Here is a 24,216-nt window from a genome sequence, read left to right as displayed (position 1 = left end):
CCTCTTAAAATGTTTCACAGTTTCATGCTAATTAGTGTTGGATTGAATCTGTCAAACATAAAAATGACTTCTTAATTTAATTTAATTCAAAATGGAGATTAGGCTAGGGTAATTGGCAGTCCTGGCAAATTGGAGTCAAGTCATTCGAAACCCATTTTCTTTGTAATTCATATTTTATTATGTACATCAATCTAGCAGTTAATGAATGTACCCCATTTGACCACAGACAGTGTCTCAGACTGACATAAGTCACTAATTACATTAAGAGCAAGACTGAAAATAGGTATCAGATCATTGCCCATAGTCCTCCTTTAAGTCATTTCCAAAGAGTCATGAAGATCTTTTGCTTTTTAAAATACTGTAAACCGGAATCATACATCACTGCCCTCCTTTAGTCATTCACTACACTACAATTAAATCATTCTTGAGTGCCATGATACACTTTCCACATGACACACCTACATCACAATACACACATGCAGTCCTTCAAATTTGAATGGGGGTACAGGTGGCCCAGTGATATTCTACAGAATTTAGTTTCTTCTCCAGTGTTCAAATATCCTCAGTTTAAAATAATCACTGATGGTCTTTTGATTTGATAGTGATAACCTTAACTTGATACCAGATGACTTGGAGGTTTCAGGTTTCAAGGTCAGCTCCCCACCCCCAACAGCTTGAGTGAGTGAGTGAGTGAGTATGGTTTTACGCCGCTTTTAGCAATATTCCAGCAATATCACGGCGGGGGATACCAGAAATGGGCTTCACACATTGTGCCCATGTCGGGAATCGAACCCGGGTCTTCGGCGTGACGAGCGAACGCTTTAACCACTAGGCTACTCGACCGCCCCCCCAACAGCTTGATGTTGAATCTTTAACAGACTGACATTTAAACATGCTGCAAGAGTTCTTTCTCTGCTGAATAAACTATTTGCTAATCACACATTGCCTTGAACTTTATGTTAGTCGCAAACTTTACAAATGGTATACTTACATGAAAATACAGAGGGCTGACCAACAGGCTAAGCCTATGCAAATGCCTTTCCTTTCTACAAATACTTTCTTATTACATTTGGTAAATCAAATGTGCAAGTGATTAGGATATAGTGTGCCTTCAAGGCTGAATACATACACAACATACCTACAATTCACAAAAAGTTGCTTTGGTTATAAATTATGAAAATGAATCAAAACATTTACAATGTGTTCCCTGTGTTTCCTTGCTGGACAGATGCAATAGTACAACCAATCGCACAGAAGTAACACAGTTAACATAATCAGTTGTTATTATTTATATTGACCTTCGTCCATGTGTTAATTGAAGTATCACAATCTTGTAGTGGGCAGTTAGGTCTTGGTTCAAGCTAAAAGATCACACTCAGATATGACAAAACGTTTTGACACAGCCCTTAACCACAAAGAACATGTTTACAAAATACTAGAATGGATGATATTATGTACACTACAAAGGTATTTAAAATGTCGAAAATATATGTGTTTACATTACTCACAAAGCCAAGCATTTTTAAATGTCAAACAAAAATATGAAAGAGCTGAGCGTGTCCTGGCTGTCTCTGGCTGGCTGTTCCGTTAAAACCCCTCTTCAGTTTAAGCACGCATTGTATGTCGGAACTATATTTAACTTGTTAAGACATGGCCACTCTAGGAATCATAAATTGTTCTGCAGTGACTGCTAGGGGCATCTAACTGTCTGGCTTATGTGTGTAAACTGTAATAAAACTTCTTGAGAACTCTAAAGTGTCTGTGTAATATCTCAATATACACAGTGTAATCGCTGATACAGCATATGTAGACACTAATATAAGATTAACTCACTGAATGTGTTTGTAAGGGCCCTGATAATCAGCTGGTTTCAATATAACTGTGAGTAAGGTAAACACGGTAAATTCTGTAAGGTTAACATAGTAAATGTAAATTTAACACTCATATATCGACAAAAGTCAGATTATTTTTCTCCCAGTTTCCCTCAGTTTTGTCTCAGTAAACAAACTGTGTGATTAATTGTAAGTTTTTTTCATGCTGATTTCAAATTTTAAAGTGTGTTATCACACAAATTTTTCATGATTGTTTTAAAAAAATAATCATTATCAGGATTATGAACAAATAAAAACACATTATGAAAACCTATATCCTTTATTTTGATGTTCCTTGTTTGACATTCAGCCAGCTTGTCATCCCTCACACATCATTGTCAGCTTCCTACATCTTGACATACCGTATTAGACGTAATAAGCGCCCAGGGCGCTCTCAAAATTAGAAATAGGGGGCTCTTATTGGAATATAATTTGGGTGAGAAAAAAAACACAGTTGAAAGATCGTAAATTTTGTGGTTTATGCTGACAGCCTGAAATGATACAAAAGAAAAGTCTGTGCGTATTATACTCGAGAGATATATTTTCCAGAATTTATTTGCTCATAATCATGATAATTAAGGGTGCATATAACACACGAGTGCGTATTATACAGGAATACGGCCTTGGCAATCATAAAACAAGACACAAAATTCATCTGGCTATTGCTAAATATATCTGAACAAAACCAACATTTGAAGCAAACTAACTTCTCACATGTACAGGAAGTTCTCGCAAACAAGAAAATCCACCCTTTTTCTTTTATAACGCTTTATTTCCAAACAATATCAAGAAATACAAATATTGAGCTTGTCTTTAAAATAACATCAGAATAGAAACTTTGACCTTAAGACCTAGGCATTCAATTCTATCTAACCATTTCAGTGAAAACTGTTTATTAAAAACCTCATTCACTACAAATGTAAATATCTTGTGGAAGAGCTGTTTCCAACTTATCCAATTTTTAATCTAAAAAAGACCCTTAAAAACAATGTTGTATTAAAAAATGAAAGCACATGAAACTGGGTCAAAATGAATATTATTCACACAAGGTAGCAATTTTAACAAACGGATTCAACCTTAATTTTTTAACACAACCCCTAAGCGAATATATGAACGCTTAAATTGCAAAGCTCCCCGACAGCGAGCAAACATCCCAGTGTTGATATGTTTCTTGAATGTATGTTGATATACGAGTTTGAGTATCTGTGTGTCCCAAACACGAGATGGCAAGTAAACAAGTAGGTTCAATGATGAATATGAAGCTCGAGGTATTTCCCTCCAAGCCCCACCCAGGAATGTAAGCAACCATCACACATCCATCACACTGTGACAAGATGTCACTCACACTCTTGTCAATTTACAACGAATGTTTTGATTTTAGTATATACAGCTAAACATATTGTGTCAATGCTGAAATAATAGCCTTGATTCTCTGGTACGGTTGGCATTAGTAATACACTTCTGCATGACTGCAGTTATATCCATACTCATAGCAGTTTTGACCAAAGTAGTACAATAAAATAAGGACACACACCTTTTCACGTTGAAAAAGGCTGTACCTTTATTAAAAGGAGTTTAGAATTAGAGTAAATGAATTAAAAAAGGAATGAATTATTAAATTGTAGGAAATACTTGTATGTATCCTTCCCATTTGGACCATTAAACATAATGTCTTCATCGTTTTTGTCAACAAATATACATTTTAATAACTAAAATAATTTCATCTTATTGTATGTTATATTAATGCATTCATCAGTTCGACACTTGTGATGCCTATGATGCCAGGACTTGTTCTCATTCATCTTCTACTGAGAGATTATATGGCAGCTTCAGCCAGTTTAGAGGATGCAATGTGATCAAGGTGATGTGGAACACCCTGTGAAGATCCAGGCTAGAACTGGCCTTCTGCAGCCCATGCTTGTCTCCCCCCATGAAATTCCAGAAAAGTATTGGTCTTTTGTTAAACACTTGTTCAAAATCTAAAAGATTTTATGGTGTGAAGACAACCCAAACAGTAATTTATGGCTATGATGTAATAGAGGTATTCAAAGGAACTATTGTATATATATACTACTTAAAAAGAAGTGAATGAACTCCAAATTCTTTAATAGTACTCTCTGCACCTTGGCTAACATGCTGGTCAGTATAATCTGGTATAATATTCATTGTCTTTTTGGACTGTCCCGAGCAGTTGACATGGTTGAGATTGTAAAATAAATTACAAGAAAAAGACAAAGTTAACTGACTTTTGATGACATATTTGTGATTGGGTACAGCCAATTATTTCCGACAGTCAATTACGAAACATGAACCGAGTCCCACTGCTTGTATTCATACAGTGCACACCATAATGAAAAGATGACTGGTTCCGTTCTGTCAAGTCAACACGGTCAAGTACTGAAACTGTTACCCACTCCCCCAGGACACAAAGAGACGGGACTAGCTTGAACGTACCCACGCTTTAGGATCTATGTCAGTCTCTCATGGTTAAGGAATGCCAATACATTTCACAGCTGGGTGAACATACATGTGAACAACTTGTCGCATTGTAAGTGACATTCAAAAAATATCCGAAAGGTATTGTGTGACAATTCTCACATTTAAAAGTAGGCTAAATTACGATACAGGTACAGTAAACTACGGTTATAAGGAACATGCTTATAACGAACTGGCGGATATAACAAACTATTTTTTAGGTCCCTGCCATTTGCTGTATATATGCTGGTATACATGCTCAAAACGAATTACGGTTATAGCGAACTAGAATTTGTTGTCCCTTCGAGTTCGCTTCAATCGTAGTTTACATTAGAAAGCACCACATTACCTCAAGCAAGCATATCCAGTGAATTGATAGTTCGTCTCAATGATGAAAGTAATTTAGTTTCCCAAAGTAAATAACTAAATCTGATCTTAAGACCATGGAGCTTGCCCAATGCGCAACGACGAGATCCATTGCGCGATTCCTTTTTCGCTGACCCTCAACCAGGCACTCAGACGCATCTATAATAATCACTGAATATACTACCCAAATACCCATCATTGCCTACAGGTTACACATATCTAATACATAAGTAACTATGTATACACTGAGAGTCTTAAAAGTGAGGGGCGGTGGGGTAGCCTAGTGGTTAAAGCATAGGATCATCACGCCAAAGACCTGTGTTTGATTCCCCACATGGGTACAAAGTGTGAAGCCCATTTTCTGGTGTCCCCTGCCGTGATATTGCTGGAATATTGCTAAATGGGGCGTAAATCCATTCCCTCACTCACTCTTAAGAGTGAAAAAAGCTGGTGATGTGGCCTACTTGTTGAAATGTTTACTTTATGACCGAAGGCCTGGACCTGGTGCCCCATATGGTCCCCCACTGTGATAATCATGGCAGGGGACTCTCTAAAGGTAGTGTGAAACCACTCACTCACTCTCACTCCATTCATCTTGAGAATTTGCACTCATGGGAAATGTGGCAGCACACTCATTCTTATTATAAAGTAACGTGACATGGCAAAGACGGACCCCAAACTGATACAACAACTTCGGACCCACATATTTACATTTGAGTGTTCATATTGTTTAAAGCCTGCTCAGCCCTCATTGAGGATTTACATGAATGTAAAAAATCCTCCACCCAAACGACAAACACCTAGTTTGCAGAAAGGTATGCTTTGTCAGTGACACATAAAAGAATATTGCCCTCATGTCTCTAAGGCTCCACCAATAACCACCATGTTTTGTTTTTATGTTGTTTAACGCTGCTCTCAGCAATATTCCAGCTATATGACGGCGGTCTGTAAATAATCAAGTCTGGACTAAATAATCCAGGGATTGATATAAGCATCCATCCACACAAATGGGACACAATGACATGCATCAACCAAATCAGCGAGCCTGACTACCTGATCCTGTTAGTTGCCTCTTCCGACAAGCATAGTCGCCTTTTAGGGCAAGCATGGGTTGCTGAAGACCTATCTTAACCTGGGATCTTCACGGTCCAATAACCACTATGAGAAGTTCATGTCAAAATTACCTTAGTACATTCAATAACATACTACTCAACTTTAACAGAGATACAGACATATTTATAACATACTACTCAAAGAAGTTTAAAGAACACCTGACATTTTCATATTAGGATAGTTAATCTTACGATAATCTGATATGTCATGACAAATTAACTATAGTATTATGAAAGAACCAGATGTTCTTTAACTTCTTTTGAGTAGTATGTTATAAAAATGTGTCTGTATCTCTGTTAAAAGTATATACGTTGAAGTAACAAAGCAATACATGAATTATCCCTATCAGCATATACTATTGATAAGGTAACATAAACTTTTGACCGCATCACGTAAACTGTTATCAAGAATTAAGAAAGTTGAAACACTGCCAAACATGGTGAATAAACTCATTCATACTCTAGTGAAAGAAGCTAAAATATCCTACCATTGCATGAGGTGATTAATTAGTATATCACACCAGCTACTCAAATATCAGCATTCCACAACTCTATCAGAACAAACACCGCCTTCCAGCATTCCACAGTAGCCTGTTAATGGACCGCCTCCATGGTGCCACAACCCCGAGACCAGCCCGAGCCCCTTCCTACCCTAAACCACACTCACACAGTCTCATTCTGTAACAAACAAGCTCCATGTTTGCCCACACCTCCCTTTGGCTCCTTTTCCTCAATTACAAAGTTGTCAAGTCAGGGGCACTCTCGCCACTTCAAATATCCCACTGATGTGACTTGCCACCCATCTGTGAGGCATGTGCTTCCCACCATTGTGAAACACATGGTCACTAGCACCATTCCCACCAACATCTTGAATGTTACTCAAGAAACCGTCAGTCAAAATATATTTGATTTGTGTATATATGAGGGTTGGTTGGTTTGTTGTTTAAAGCCGCACTCAGCAATATTCCAGCTGTATGACGGCGGTCTGTAAATAATCGAGTCTGGACCAGACAATCCAGTGATTTATATCATGAGCCTTGATCCACGCAATATATGAGGGGCACCTGTTAACACATGACCCTATTTTTGTCAGTGGGTATAACACAGGTAGGGATGCTGAGATCCTTGATTTGTTCGTTTGTTCTTTAATACCACTCTGGTTAGATGACAGCAGTCTGTAAATAACCAAGTCTGAACAAGACAATCCAGTGACTGATATCATGAGCATCGATCTATGCAAGTAGGATAAGATGACATGCATAAACCACGCCTGCAAGCCTAACCACCTGGGCCCACTTGCACAAAGGCACCTTAGTGCTAAGATCATTGTAAGCCTATGTTAAAATATTGGAGTAACGATCACCTTGGCACTAAGATCGCTTTGTGCAAGTGGGCCCAGGTGGTAAGGCTTGCTGGCTTGGTTGATGCATGTCATCTTATCCTAATTGCATAGATCTATGCTCATGATATCAGTCACTGGATTGTCTTGTTCAGACTTGATTATTCTTATGATAAGCATGGGTTGCTGAAAGCCAATTCTAACACAATCTTCAAGGGCGGATCCAGCATATTTAAAAGGGAGGGGTCCAAAATATCAAAATCCTCTCTGATAATTTTACTACCTACAATATGCTACACTTGGTTTTTAAAAGGGGGGCCCAGACCCCCTGCAACCCCACTCTGGATCCAGCTATGATCTTCACAGGTAAATCCAGGTGTGATAATGAGACTCAGCATCTGATGCTGTAACCAACCTGCCCTTGATCCTGGAGACATGAAGCTGCTGAATTGTACCATCTGACACAAAACCATTGTTTCCCCCCTGTTTGCCCAATGTTTTTTTTGTTAATATTTACTCAGAACCAATATCAACCAAATTGCATCAATGTTTACTTTTTCAATTACCCAAATAATTACCTTACTTTGTCCAAACATATTCTGAACCTGAATGAAATGACACAGTTGGATTTATGTGAAAATAAAACAACAAAGGATGTGTTTGGTTTTTTAACTCCAAATGTTTTCCGTATTGTAAAAATGAGAATCTGCGATGATATTCCATCCATGTAAACTGGCAATGATGAAATGAGATCTATTCAATTAATGCTAGCAATGGACAGCAGTCAGGAGCAGGCCTGTGAGTAGAGTTCGAAGCAGAGCCAGAACACTTGACACAAGATTGGTTACCTTTCAGCAGGACATAAGTAACATTTTCTGAAATGCCATCTTTCAATGAACATCTTGAATTATTTGTTCTCAGGATTGGGACATTTTCAGACCAGTTTCTACACTGAGAACAGTAAACCAAACAACTTGTCACGTCAAGATGGTAATCTGGAAGAAAAGCTACACAAGATTTGGGGGGGATGTGTGTGGCAACTTGGTTTGAAGCAGCTTTCACGCCAAGTGAAACTTGACCACGAGTTTGTTAGTCTGGCGACTAGACAATATCTCGAAGACATCTTGTTTTTTCCTTCCCCAAATCCAGTCAGTCTACATAAAGCACACTCCATAACGAGCTGCGAACGGGTCAGATTTAACTCATAGTTTCCACACCTGCTATGTTAGGACTTTCACTGTGTGTGTGTGTGTGTGTGTGTGTGTGTGTGTGTGTGTGTGTGTGTGTGTGTGTGTGTGTGTGTGTGTGTGTGTGTGTGTGTGTGTGTGTGTTCGTGTGTGTGTGTGTGTGTGTGTGTGTGTGTGTGTGTGTGCTCACACTAGTTCGGACTGATGCCGATGTATAGTGCTAGCTCACTGAGATACCATGCCACAGTTTTACATGAATACTCCACTCAGACACAGTATACTGACTCCAAGCCGACCAGACCTTGTTTTAACCCATTAATGCCAAGCACCAGGCAGGATAACAACAACTTCCATCTTTTAACGTCTTTTGGTATGGAGCAGCCAGGGATCGAACTCTCGATCTTCCGCTCTCCGGGCGGACGCTCTACCACTAGACCACAGAGGTGGTCCACACAACAATATCATCTCAACCCTAATATTATTGTATATTTTAGTTATGTGCTAAATTTGTTTCAAGTTCCACATTATTTTCATTCCCCTATGATTTAAAGATTTTCTATTCAAACTAAAGTTTAGTGATAAGTCACATTTGTCATGCTTTGACATGAATATCTGTCAGGACTAGGATCAGCTTTCAAAATAACTACAAATGTTTAACCCATGTTTATGCCTAAAAAATCACCAGAAATTTTTAAAAAAAATCAACATTCTTATAAGGTCAATCTCTGCACAACACTACAATTTGCCTGGGAATGTATTGGTGAACAACACATTAAGGCTGCACACAGTTAGCACGCTTGCTGCACTGATCCAACTGTAGCTGCAGCAGCGTTTTGATCCCAATCTAGATAATTACAGAGCTCACGAGTTATCTACAAACTGTGAACTGGTGTAATTAATCAAGCTACATTGTTGCATATTGCATGACTCATGCAAAAGTTATAAACACCAACTTGAGCTAAATCAGTTCCCAAGCAGTCATTGAATTCTACCTGCAGTGTTGGTCAATCAATGTATATGTCCATCCGTGCTTGGAGGAACAAGACCTTATGCTCTGTATGCTGGCAAATACTAACATAATGGTGCGGAATAAACTGGTATTCTCACAATGCAACTAATTGCAGTTCCACAAACCAAGTGTGTGGTATAATATTTATCATACCGGTAATCATCCATTCAGGTACATGGAAAAGCTCTAATCCTAGAAGTGGCATGGCATAAATTTTCATATCACACAAGTTGGTGTATACAGAGAATAGCTGGGCAATGGTTAACATACCAATGATATTGCTATCAGTTTTTAATTTCCCAATTCCATAAGGGAAACGAGTAAACGAATAACCATTAAGAATGGATGCAAATAATATCCCTTGCATGCAAAAGAGTATGATGCTGGAATGATGGAATAAACAGAACAAGTATTTGTCACAGAGTGACGAAATATCCCCCGCCATATACACCATAGTACCAAATATGAAGACAATCCAGCGATTAGTTCTTGAGATATTGTGGCAACACCGTTTTCCAACTCCAAAAACAGATTTGCCTGCTGTGACCTTGAAAATGGGGTCAAGGTCACCAAATCTGACAGGTGTATGCGGTGTCTGTATATACACTATAGTTCCAAATATGAAGACAATCCAGCGATTAGTTCTTGAGATATCGCGGCAACACCGTTTTCTAACTCCAAAAGCAGATTTGCCTGCTGTGACCTTGAAAATGGGGTCAAGGTCACCAAAACCGACTGGTGTCTGCGGTGTCTGTATATACACCATAGTTCCAAATATGAAGACAATCGAGAGGTTTAGTTCTTGAGATATCGCGGCAACACCGTTTTCCAACTCTAAAAGCAGATTTGCCTGCTGTGACCTTGAAAATGGGATCAAGGTCACCAAAACCGACTGGTGTCTGCGGAGTCTGTATATACACTATAGTTCCAAATATGAAGACAATCCAGTGTTTAGTTCTTGAGATATCGCGGCAACACCGTTTTCCAACTCCAAAAGCAGATTTGCCTGCTGTGACCTTGAAAATGGGGTCAAGGTCACCAAAACCGACTGGTGTCTGCGGTGTCTGTATATACACCATAGTTCCAAATATGAAGACAATCCAGTGTTTAGTTCTTGAGATATCGCGGCAACACCGTTTTCCAACTCTAAAAGCAGATTTGTCTGCTGTGACCTTGAAAATGGGATCAAGGTCACCAAAACCGACTGGTGTCTGCGGAGTCTGTATATACACCATAGTTCCAAATATGAAGACAATCCAGTGTTTAGTTCTTGAGATATCGCGGCAACAAACAGGTGGGACGTACGGATGGACGTACGGACGGACGGACGGACGTACGGACGGTCGTGAATACTATATCCCCCGCTTCGCGCTTTCGCGCGGCGGGGGATAATAAACAGAAACATGTATGTAAGATTTGTCGTGTATCATGTATCTGATAAGACATACAACTAATTCTCAAGGTCAGGTTTTCTACACACAATCAGTTAGATTTGAAATCCTTATCTATTATAACCATAAGGCATCACACAGGCTTGTAATTTTATTATTGGCAGAAATCCCCCTAGGATCCCCATATTTATGCTTGGGACCTCCAAAATATATAACCCAGAGTCCCCAGGATACAACACACTATATAAACTAGTTAAAAGAAGTTACAAAACACCCCATTCTTGCATATAGCAATAGTAAGTCTGTAATGGCACAACAGGTTAACTATAGTCATAAGAAAGAATCAGGTGTTCTTTAACTTCTTTTGAGTAGTATATGTGTATATACTTACACTCTCCATTAACCATGTTTACATCAATATTATTCTATGAATAACTTGTAATCATTAAGCATAAAACAGTCTGAACCCCAGTATTACAAAAAATCCACCTCCTTATTCTGCCTCATGAGTATACCAACAGAAGCAAACACAGAAATTCCAATGTAATGATCGATCATTAGGATCACTGATCATGCTGCGAAGTAAGTGTTCCGATAATGTTACCCTGCCAATATAGGGTACAGGGCAGGCAAGTCCATCCCCAGTACAGTTCTAGGGTGATATAGATCGTATCGTCACCTGATGCAAGCAGGTCAGGTTGTACACAAATTGAGCCAGTGCTTGGTCTGTCCTGCACACAGATGTTGTTACTTCCAGATCAATACAGCCTAAACACCACAATGGACAATGCAGCTATTACTGCTACATATTGTTGATTGGGACCTGCTCACAGTATTGGTTGACAGCATAATAGCTGCAATCATCATCATCATTCATATTTGATAATTATACCCTAATTATGGCAATTGGTCATATTTAAAATCCTTGTCAATGCTAACATGACCCAGTTAATGTGTAGATAAAGATTTCAAATGCTTGTGTGCACATGGGGTTAACATATGGCATATTGGAAACTGTTGAGTATGGATTGGAAATAAAGATAGCTGAAGCATTTTATGATTAATCCAGATGTAGACATGGAAACATTCAAAGAGTCACAGTTGTAAACAAACATTTAATACCCCTCATATTTCCTTGTTGCATGTCTTGCCCTAATTATAGCTGAGAACATCAGGAAGGAGATAAAACTGCAATATTCCTACGCAATTATTGAAGAAAGATATTGATGTCTTTCATTGATTGTTTAAAGGAAAATAAGCTTTCAAAGTACTCTCTTATCTCCATGAATTAAAAAAAGTAGTGTTCTGTTACTGTAGGTCACCTGGATATGTAGTCGACAATTGAATAATGTCAACAGCCACTTAACCCAAGTTGTCAGGATTGCCATTACATGTTCTGCATAAATAATGAGGACAAAATTATCTACAAATATTAAACAGTTAGTGCTGTTTGTTTTCAAATCTGCCAGTATGAATGTACTATTGTAGAACATTTTTGCAATACACAAAAATTACATTTACTTTAAACAAAGGTTCAACTCTGAATCGTACTGGTACATACTTTCTATGTGTACTAAGAATAATTTTCTAATACCCTACAATGTTTCTATATTTTTTTCATACAAAACACTAAAATCCTAATAATCTGAAGTCATGAAACACACATGCCAGAGTTCAGCTTTATTTGTCTGGTATTTTAACGTATCATTATAGTTGGGAACAAGCATGTGAAGTTTCAGTTTCATTGATCAAGTGGTTTCTGAAGAAATGATGATTCCAGAGCATGGCTAAAGTGCAAAGGTCAACTAAAGGTCCATAGAACATACGCATTGAGCTCCACTACTAACTGCATGTGTACCAAATTTCATTACAATAGTAATTGTCATAAAATAGAGTTTTCAATATGGCTGCTGTGGTGGCCATACTGAAAATCAGATTCAACCTTCTTGGGCAAATTCAGGTGTTCAGCTTCATGATAATAGGTCCAGTGGTTTGTGAGAAGATGTTGGATACAATTTCATAAAAACTGGTCCACCTAACCATTCAGAACGATGTGCGACTATTATCATAATGGCTATTGACCTGTAAGTCACATCTTGATGTTGTATTGTGGTGTGTGTTTGCCCTCAGCTGACCAACCCAAGTCAAAGTGCTGGCCTGAAGTTGTTTTTCAGTGGTACACACTGTCCCTGACAAAAACACAAAATTTACCAAACACTGTCAACTTTCTAGTTCTCCAACACAGTTGCGATAAAGCCTACCTATCCATTTTGTAATATTTGTCCTTTTTATTTCTTTTCCCAAAAGAAAGTCCTACTACAGGTTATTCCCAACATGATATGGACTGCTTTAGTTTTGGCAAGTTGATGTCAATCGCCTGCTTCACATTTTACCTTTTTTCGCACTACACAAACGAGATTGCAGATTTGGTCATCGAAAGGCGGGTCAGGACCACCTAGACCCCGCCCACCTGGACCCATCAGTGATGAAAAGTAGGTGTAGTTTATACACTGATGTGACTCACGGCTCTAGTACAGACAGACATGCATGTACAGGCTCTCTCTGACAGCCCCCACAATGAGTTGGACTCACAACCCATCTAAAGGAAATCTTGACATTATTTCTGATGTTCCGCTTCATGTGTTCCATTGAAACCTTCCCTTCACTGAGAGCAGCACATTCCTCAGGGTACTATTGCTTTATCTACCAACCCACTGTAATGACTGTCAATGCCTTGAGGGACGCACAAATACCACAAACTGGCCTGGAGATATCCACAGGGCTCTAGGCCTGTACACTGACACCTCCCTCTCATACCAAAGTGCTGAGCATTCAAGTTTGTGTTTTGTATATGTTTTGTACATGAGATTTGTGTGTTGTTTACTGCCATACTCAACAAAAATCCAGCCATATGAAGGGGCCTGTAAATGATCGAGTCTGGACCAGAAGACCTAGTGATTGACATCATAAGCATTGATCTGTGCAATTGGGATACGATGACATGCATCAACCTAGACAGAAGCTTGACCACTGATCCTTTTTGCTGCCTCTTACGACAAGCATTGGTTGCTGAAAACCAATAGAAACCCAGCTCTTGATGGGGGAAAATAGAGTTGTAATCAGGTTGTTGAATACAACATGTTTCTTTCCGGTGTCTGTTCAATTAAATCTACATCATGGCAGCCGTAGACATCGTTGGTCATATGCAAATTGTTCTAAGTTTATTCGGACTAGAGGTTTATGTAAAATAGCTAGTTTTGGGCAGAAAAAATGAGTCCCTTGGTATATTCACTAATCTCAGACTAGTCTAACCCTGCTGATCTTATTGAGAATGGTATGTTTATGTTAAAGTATAGAAGCTACAACCATCTTAGTGCTCTGTGGAACAAGGTGCTGTAAGTAGTTGAGTCAGGACTAGACAAATCCAAGGATTCAGGTGTTTTTTTCTGATGATTCTGTTGTTGACAAACAGCCATAGTGAGTTTTCGATTTTGTCCGCGCATCAAGAAGGAATATTATCATATGACAAGTATCACATTTTGGACCCATATCAAAAAAGCTTATAAAAAATCTTTTAAAAAATCAATTGAGGCCAGACCAATTTGTTACTTCGATACTGTGCAACAGATTCACTTTTAAAATTTTAGCCATCTACCACTTACCCCTACCCCAACCCCCCCAAAAGATAACCATGTCTTGTAACCTCATTTTCACAAAATATATTGTTAAACTGACAGTTGCAAAGAACTTGAAATGACAGGTGTGTATCATGCACAAGAAAACAGAAACCACAGATAAATTCAGCATTATATATCATTTTAATAAAAGTTATTGTAAATTTTGTCTTTCTTGTAAAGTAAATTTGTCAGGCCTAGCATGATCTAAAACAGCAATCAGCTTTTGCCTATTAAACCTGATGTCCTCTGTGCATTAGTCTGTGACAAGTCCAGCTTTGGTGAGAAATGTACACCATAGCTGGTAGAGCTACATTAAAGGGCAGACTGCTGCTTTAACTATGAACTATCATTACCTCCCAACAAACCATTCCAGTATCCCTGTATCAAGTACACCTCTTATTTCCACGTTTCTGTACAAACTCAACAATAATCACACGTACCAATTACCCTAACTTTAGCACGCCAGGTATTGTGATTCGCCCATTCATGAATACCCTGACTAAACCATTTCATCTTCTCAAGCTGGCTACATGCAAATTGTCAGAGGCCGAATTGTATGCAAGTTTTCTTCATAGTTTAGAATGTAGGTCAGGTGACTTGTGATTTCCCCAAGGCATACAACCCTGTAACTAATGCCGATACCCTCCACCACAGATAGATGTGAGTTAAGCCACGAGGTTTACCCTGAAATTCCTCGAGAAGTAGGAACCTAACTATGTCCTTCAGACAAGAAGTTTGGGGTCAAGACTTGTTCAACTATCTGAACTTTAAAGATCTGTTTATAAATCATACACCTGCCTCAATTCAATTATCACAAGGAGTTCATGAAAGATCATAAGAACTGAAGATCTAGTGAACTAGGTTTAAATGAGGAATTTCATGTCAAACATTAATCTATGTGTTATTTTAAAGAATGAATGAAACATTAATCAGTTTTACAATGGAGATTTGTTACTTGTGTCATATATGTTATTCAAAATATTTTTTTCATATTACTATAGTTAATCTGGCATGGCATGAAAGATTAACTATCATAATATGAAAGAATCGAGTGTTCTTTAACTTCTTTTGAGTAGCATATAAGCCCAAGCCTTAACATAAGCTGTTCTGACAATATCTCCATGATCTCAGTTGCAATTCATTTATATCATGTATGGCATAATTATATTTTTGTATCTTTGAAGACCATTTTTCATCTCTTAATATTATAACTAAGCATAAAGACCATTACTGTATTTGAAAATAATCATATAAACTGCCAATAAATTACTTAATGCACTCTTAACAGATCCAGTGGTGAGCAACAGTTTGATAGCAACAAGGTATCCATACACCAATGTACACAACACAAGCAACAATGTCATATAATATTCAGTGTGATATAAACTCTTATAAACTCCCTCCATAAACTTACACAGAGTAGTAACTTGATGAGGTGATATCATAGTAAAAACATAAGGGTCACAATGTTGCTAGTGTTGCATGACATGAACAAAAACTGTCCCTCCTTACACCATGCATATACTGAACAAAACACATTGGGGATTATGAATATTTTTGTGTGCTCAGTCTTCACTACAAAAACATATCCCCAAATATATTCATGATCACTTTTTTGTTCAGTATATTTACACATCCAGTTATGCCTGAGTTCGTGTAAGTCCAAAGCTACCCCATTGCTAGTCATAAATACTGGATTGGGTGGTCAGGGTTTGTGGTTTGACTGAGTGTGTCATGGTGTGGATGATTGCTCATGATTTCAGACTTGTTTACCTGGGCCAGACTTGATAATTTACCATGTTTACAGACTGCTCGAATATTGCTGAAATATTGACTGCAGCATTAAACAAACATTCTCACTGCATACAGAAGTAGTGTGACTTTCAATACATCAACCCCAGGTAGCAACAATCTGGGATTTACCAACACCTGCTCAGAGGCCAATATTCAGCCCTAAATGTCCAAGTGACAGTAACAATTTCCAGTTTGAATTTAGAATTTCCCAATTCCCCAAAATTTACAAAAATAAGAACATTAAAAAAACTCAAATTTTGAACAATATCACAATTTGTTCTCAATTTGCCATCCAAGGGCACTTAGGTTGGAATCCTATATAGATCTCTGTGACAGTGTCATCTCATGTCCAGATATCACCTATTGCTGGAATATTGCAGACTGCAGCGTTACACAAAATACTCCCTCACTCACTCATAGCACACACAAGCAGTGTGACTTCAATTCATCAGCCCCAGGTAGCAACAATGTCACCTCATGTTCAGATATCCCCTATGGTCACAACTCCTCCACAGCAGCTGTGTGACTGTTATTAAGAGTTAATTTATCAAGCCCATGTGTGAGTACCCATATGTAAACAAAAGACAGTAATGCCATTCCCCAATATCCAAGTGTGGTCAGGTCAAGACATTTATCTTGCCAAATACTCCAGTGAAGTTATCTCCTCAATACGTGGCGAAACATCCCAGATAGACCCTCCTCATGCAAACCAACTTCTGCATAAACATGATATAAGGTTATGTCAATACCTCCATTTATCAGATCTGTGAGGCTACAAAAGCAGGGTTTGATGAATGCAACTTTTGCAGGGGGACAACAGAAGTAGTGTCACTCCTGCCAAAGAAAGGCTAAAGAAAATGGGTTTGATGAATGCAACTTTTGCAGGGGGACAACAGAAGTAGTGTCACTCCTGCCAATGAAAGGCTAAAAAAGCAGGGTTTGATGAATGCAACTTTTGCAGGGGGACAACAGAAGTAGTGTCACTCCTGCCAAGGAAACATAACTCAGCCAACAGACATTTGATAGGCTATTGCGAAACTTCTGTTCTAAATATATTCCACACCCTTGTCAGGTTCATATGGCACATATTCCATCATCACATTCTACTTACCATGCTTACAACCACACGTAAGGAACATAAGGCTAAAAAAAATAATAGCCTTAGTTCTCAGGCACCACCCGCATCATCATAAAGACTGCCCCACATTTTGTTTTTATTTTCATTTTTTTTTAAATATCAAAAAGCTAATACTTAAACACAATGCACAAAAAAAATTGAAAATGGAAACAAAAACGAAATGTGCAATGAACTTAATGATGATGTGGGCAGTGCCTGAGAACCAAGACTATTATTCTTTTTTAGCCTAACATTCCTATTTTGCACTAGCCAGTACATGCGTATTGGGACTAGCATAAGTTAGAAATTACTGGTCCAGATGATATTTACTTGCCTTTGTCTCGTGAACCAGCACATTCGTTGGACCTTGAAAAAATATGCCACAAATACTCCATAATATTAAACTTTTTTCAAGTTTATCACAAATTTCTTCAGTATTAAAAGGGCACTGGGTTCGGGCCAACTGGCTGTTTCAGCATGTGAGTATTTCAAAATCTACTTTGTCCATTCTATGATGATCGGTAATGTTTACTTTCCACCTAGACAATGTCACATTTTCATGCATGGTAATAACCACAATGTCTGGCAATGGGCTTGAAATTTGCCAGAGACATGCTTTGTTAGAAATAGGTCGGAGGAAAGTGACTTTACCAAAAGTCGCAATTCAAATATGAAATGAGCATAGTTATTTGAAAGTGTTCACTTCAAGTAAGCTGACATATGCTTTATCTAGGTAATATTTCAAGGGAATTATTTCATATTACTGACACAGAAATGGATATACTTCACCATTTCAGAGCTCAATATAAGATATGCCTGATCAGCAAAAAGTTTAACTCAGGTGGTTTGACATCAAGACTCTCTGAGCAGGATTTATTTTCATTTGTCACACATGTTAATAGGTCAGCTGACTTTTTTTTACCATTATCGCCGTCAAGGGCATCATAACTCTTTCTACACTCATGAAGAATATATGACAACCATGTGGTCCATATAACAATCTTACATGAACCAACACACCCATATGAGCCTGTATGATCGAGCAGTCTTCATAGGGCCAATTGGTGGTCCCTGCAAGTTTGAATAAGCCCAATAAAACACTTAACTCCAGGGGTAGCCAAATATTAATGCTCTCATTAAATCTAACACTCAATGATCTACCTAGTTACATAGTCTTGACAAAGTCTCAAATTTAAATCATGCCCTTTATTACACTCTAGGCTAACTACACTATCCAGTGTGGATGCCTTTGCCAACACAAGATTACTATCACCCAGCAGTCGTTATCTTTCATTCATTTGACATCCAACCCAAATAACTGTAGCATGATTTCATAAGCTAATTATAAATCTCATCTATGCCACAATTATTTTTATGACAAAATACAATGGCTGTCAAATTCGTATTGGTATATGAAACTTGTTTATTCTTTCAAAACTGTAATTGTCTTAAATTCAACCCTTATATATTCATTATATATTTGCATGCATTTTGGCAGATGAAAACATTGCATCATTTTATTAATGTATGACGTTAGACATTAACATATTTGGTCGTATTAGAGACATAGTTGCCTTGTATTGGTCACGGTGGATGCATCAGGGCAGGATCCAATCCGATACACAACTGAAAGCAACCTGACACACTGTCTCAAAATTCAATGATGGAGTGAAACACTACGGAAGGAACATGTCACAGATTTTTCACACTGTCCTCGAAGTTTTTACTTGCTAATTCAATTTAGTGAGATCGTTGATTGAATGCTTGCCTCGAACGCAGGGACGACACTCGCGTTCCGAACCGGTATACCTGGATTATTACGGTAACATCTCACCTGGGTTCTTTGATGAACCGCCATGTTTAGACAGCCAAGCGAACGGACACGTAAAAGAAAGCAGACGCTTAAATTGAGAAAGTGTCAGTGCAAAAATATTTCACGTCGTGGAAACACAAGAAAAACGAGTTAGATTTACCTGATATTCCGAGCTTGTTGACGAGACAGTACTACCAAGTTGCTGACAGGCATGCACAGTTATCGTACCTGATGATATGTTCAACCGGTATTCGCTAAAAATAGCCCAAGCCGCAGCACTCAACTGTTATCAATGCGCGATCGATGTGTAGTTCATTCCGATCGTCTGCTCGTCTCCTCCCACATCAAAATGTCCCTTTTCATTGACAAGACTTCATGAACGCGTATTTATACAATTATAAATCCACATTTAGATTAAATCAGTTAATGAAATGCAAATTATAAGCAGATAACCTCTGAATATTATCGCTATGATAAAAGATCTGGTACAGATAGTGTACAGGTGAAATTTGTTCGTTTTTTCTTTACACAGTTCCCATTCATTTCAAAGATAAGGACTTTTTTTTGTCTTTGGCGTCCCAGTCTGGGATAGCAGAATGTTTAGAAATCTGCACATTGACGTGTTTACTTTTGAATTTTTCAACAAAAGGTGCAACAGACATGCACTGGTGTGGGCGACGCCTATATCTGGGCGTGCACACAGATAATATAAGAAGTCAAACAACATATATATTGACGCAGTTTCATGTTGCTTGAGAAAGGTTTTTATATTTGTTTCGGAAAACTGGTGACAGTTTTAGAAAAGCCAACGGGATATACTCTCTTGTATGATACAGAGGATATGTGTGACGTAAATGTTCTTGATGAAAAATGTTGAACCATCACTCACGCATTGTCAGGCGTATACGATGCGGTACATGGAATTTATTAGCTTTTGATAAATATAATTTTTTGTGGTATGCATTGGGAAAAGTTAACTATAAACACTAGTTTACTGTATTTGTTGTTTGGAGAATTATTTCCTTACATAAGGGCATGTGTATATTAATGTAAATATACTGTAATGTATTTTCCACGAACACACTTACCTATTGGTATTGGGGGGAATGCAGTCAGTGTGGTGTGTGTACAGACGTTATTCAGTGATATCACAGCTCTTGACAAATTTCTCGAGAGAAGGAAATCTAAAACAACAGTTGTGTTCATGGAACGACTGATTTGGAGTATGATTCTGTAAGTACTAGTATATGAGAACGTCAAATATATTGGGAAAGTGTGTACAGTTCAGTTACACACACGCACACACGCAGGCACGCACACACACACACACACACACACACACACACACACACACACACACACACACTAAAACAAAACAAAACAAAACAAATGCAATGACTTGCATCAACCAAGTCAGCGAGACATGGGTTGCTGTAGACCCATTCTTACCAGGACCCTGTTCCACAGAGGGATCTTAGTGCTACGTTGATCGTAAGCCTATGGTAAAGTATGGGAGTTACGACCAACTTAGCACTAAGGTCGCTTTGTGGAACAGGGCCCAGGGTCTTCCCGGGGTGTCCGGGTACATGTGGACTTACCTTACACAGGTAGGCAGCACCTAGTACAGGAGATAGGTGTGTATATATGTCTGTATATAGTATATATGTCAGTATCTGTTGCACACCCGTTCTGTGGCATGTAATCCTAACTATTATTGTAAATAGTGTTGCAACATACGGGGTTTCAAACGCGAAATATTTGACATTAGATTTACCATTTGAGATGGCGACCCATCATTCAAGGTCATTGGTGAAGGGTGATGTCATCTCTACCCTTGAAACGCCTCCGTGGTCTAGTGGTAGAGCGTCCCCCCCGCATCATACCAAAAGACGTTAAAATATGGTACTTGGTGTTACCCTGCCTGGCGCTCGGCGTTAAAGGGCAAAAAACAAAGAACTGGTCGGCCGGCTCGGTGTCATGTTAAACTGCGGCATGGTATCTCAGTGGACTAGCACTATGAAATCGGCATTAGTTCGGAGTAGTACAAGCAGTCTCACACACACACACACACACACACACACACACACACACACACGTGCATGCGCGTCGCTATATAAGTGCAATTATACCCCATTTTACCTCGTCTCACCTGTACCCTTGAGTGAGTTCTTTTTCAGTTTTAAATTTTATGTTTGAAATCTTTGTATCTTTGGAGAACCTGATCGTTCTCCGCCTAATGCTTTGTCCCCCTAAGTATCAGTCTTCACTGACTTTCATGGCCGGTGGGGTAGCCTGGTGATTAAGGCGTTCGCTCGTCACGCCGAAGGCCCGGGTTCGAATCCCTCATTTCCTCTCTCAGCTCTCCACCCTAAATGCGCACTCCCGCACTTACTTACGCGACCACGCATACGCAGAAACCGTCGGGACAAGAACTGTGTGTACAGGTGCCTGATCGATCTAGCGACGGTTGCATTATGTCCCCAACACCACATGGAGGTGTCATTACTCGCAGGTGTTTAGTAAACATAAGCAGGGTTGTAGCTTTCAGTCCGCATATCGATTGATGCTTATGGAAATAATGCTCATTGTTCCCGCTGACTGCGTCCATCGGCCTGGTCTGTATAAACGACTGGTATGTTAGATATGTTGGCTGTAGCTTGATTACAGGTACACAGGTAATAGTTACAGTATACAAGTACTAATTACAGGTATACAGGTCATGCTTATGTAGTGGCCATGACAGTTCCGAGTCTTGTGATGGGATTCGAACCACGGACCTTCTAATCTGAGGCCGGACGCCTTGTCCACATGATGAAAGAGGTTAACCCGTCAGCAAGCTGACAAGGTAAGGATGTCATCCATGGGATGAGACCACGTCCTGCTACACTTATATAGATGTGGGTAAGGATTGCAGTATATAGGTCATGCTTCCATGCACGTGGGTAAGGATTACAGTATATAGGTCATGCTTACATGCACGTGGGTAACTATTTCAGGTATACAGGTCATGCTTACGTGTATGTGGGTAAGGATTACAGTGTATAGTTCATGTCTACGGGTGGTAGCTGTGACAATCATATTAGTTCATTTTGTAATGCATGAAGCGTGTTTCGTAGTTTTCTTGAGGAAATGCTGTAAGTACAACATCGTCCAAGTTTGCCATTTATATTCTGGGGGTTGGGTGGTGAAGTTGTTAAAGCGTGTCTCCCTACACCGAAGTCCATGGTTCGATTCCCCACGGGGTCCAATGTCTGACGCCCATTATGGTGTTATTGCTGGAGTAAAGCTAAAAGGAGGGGTAAAACCCTACTCACTCCTTCACATTCTGTTCAGATTCTTCATCATTGAGCTACTAGGGCAAGCACACATCCATGGTCTTAGTGTCACTGCACTTGTACAACACTGTTAAGTCACGGCGGTAAATAACAAACAAATAAAAACAGATATCATCAATGTATATGTTTCATGACTACACACACACCTCTCTTATATCAGTATATGTTTCCATGGCAACACTCATACGTGTCATCGTGGGCACGGGTGGCCCAGTCGTCTAAGGCGCCGCGATTCGCTGTGCAGAGTTGCGTCCCTTGGGCACGCCAGAAACCTATGATTGTGGGTTCGAATCCCGGTTCGCCCCGATTATGTTTCTAGGTTTGTCAGCACCATACCTGTGCTCGTGGGTTTCACCGAAGTGGTAAACGTCTGAGACCTGCATCACTTCGGGCTTTTCCTCCCACATTAGGCTGACACACCATGTTATAACTGGAATACTGTTAAAAGCGGCGTTAAACCCAACTCACTCACACGTGTTATCAAAACAAACCCGTAATGTCAGTATATATGTTGCCATGGCAACACTAGTGTATTGTACGATGTGTATCGTGGAAACATAACGTATATATATGACAATGCCATGATCCAAGCAGTAGCTCAACATTAATAAATATGTTATAGTATTTCGCTAGTCGTCGCCATTGTTTCATTAGCATCGTGGGGCGGTCGGGTAGCCTAGTGGTTAAAGCGTTCGCTCGTCACGCCAAAGACCCGGGTTCGATTCCCGACATGGGTACAAAGTGTGAAGCCCATTTCTGGTGTCCCCCGCCGTGATATTGCTGGAATATTGCTAAAAGCGGCGTAAAACCATACTCACTCACTCATTAGCATATTACGTTGTTTGAGGTGACCTTGGCCGTCTCACCAGTGGTTGCAGGTGTAATAAAAGCAACCCGTGAGTCATGTGCAGGATGTCACTCTACCTTGCTTAGAAGTCGCACTTGACAACCAATCATAAACCTTTATAATAACGTACACAATAAATCAAATGTTACGTGCTACCGGTACAGCGAGACATGCTTACCAGATCTGCACATTTTCACTCTTTTGAACAGCTGTCATTTCAATGTCAAAGGTGTTCTTGACTCATAATTTTCAATTTGAAACAGAAAATCAGTTCTTATATTAAACTGATGTTTTCTCATACCTAGTTGTGAGTATTGTTTCAATAAATGTGGGATATTCATTCTTCATGTCTTGTTCTTGTCCTTATTCATATTTTAAACCCTGGACTATTGTTCATCAATGGAAATAATCAAAAATCGCAGTTTATGCCAGGGCTTAAAAAACGTGCGTTCCCGATACCCATTTTGCGAATACCTGGTGTCATCACTGATTTTCAGTGATCCATTCATATAATATTCATCTCCGTTTTGCGTTTTGTGCCCAAAGGGATTTGTTCCGGTGGAAAATCGAGATGTTCTCTGGCGTCGACGTTTTGAATTTACTATAGTTTGCATAATAAACTGCATGACTTGGCTGGCTGTCCTCTCACATAACGTGACACGCCGCAAAGTTACGTTAAACTCAACTCACTCACTAACTCGAAGTTTGAATAACATCCAGTCAGGTTGGAAGTGTAAGCACGACTTGTTTCTGCAGCTACGACTGCTACTACAACTTCATCTTCCATATCTACAGCTACAACAACTGTCCACTACTACTACTACTACTACTACTACTACTACTACTACTACTACTAAAACTACTATTACTATTACTACAACTA

The 24,216-nt window shown here is 39.2% G+C and overlaps 1 protein-coding gene across 2 annotated transcripts in view; it reads right to left on the bottom strand.

The window, feature by feature from the left end:
- Positions 1 to 19,446, bottom strand: part of LOC124134685 (advillin-like) — a 55,726-nt gene extending 36,280 nt beyond the window's left edge. For both annotated transcript variants that reach the window (XM_048382678.1, XM_048382679.1), the window contains exon 1: positions 19,312 to 19,446. The gene's annotated coding sequence lies outside the window, so the exon portion shown is untranslated. The remainder of the gene's footprint in view (positions 1 to 19,311) is intronic.
- Between the last annotated feature and the right edge of the window lie 4,770 nt (positions 19,447 to 24,216).

Source organism: Haliotis rufescens, unplaced genomic scaffold (genome assembly GCF_023055435.1).
Source record: "Haliotis rufescens isolate VD_foot unplaced genomic scaffold, xgHalRufe1.0.p SCAF_4, whole genome shotgun sequence".
NCBI classification, from domain to species: domain Eukaryota; kingdom Metazoa; phylum Mollusca; class Gastropoda; order Lepetellida; family Haliotidae; genus Haliotis; species Haliotis rufescens.
Note: the sequence above shows the minus strand (reverse complement) of the source record. Positions and strands in the feature narration are given on the sequence as shown.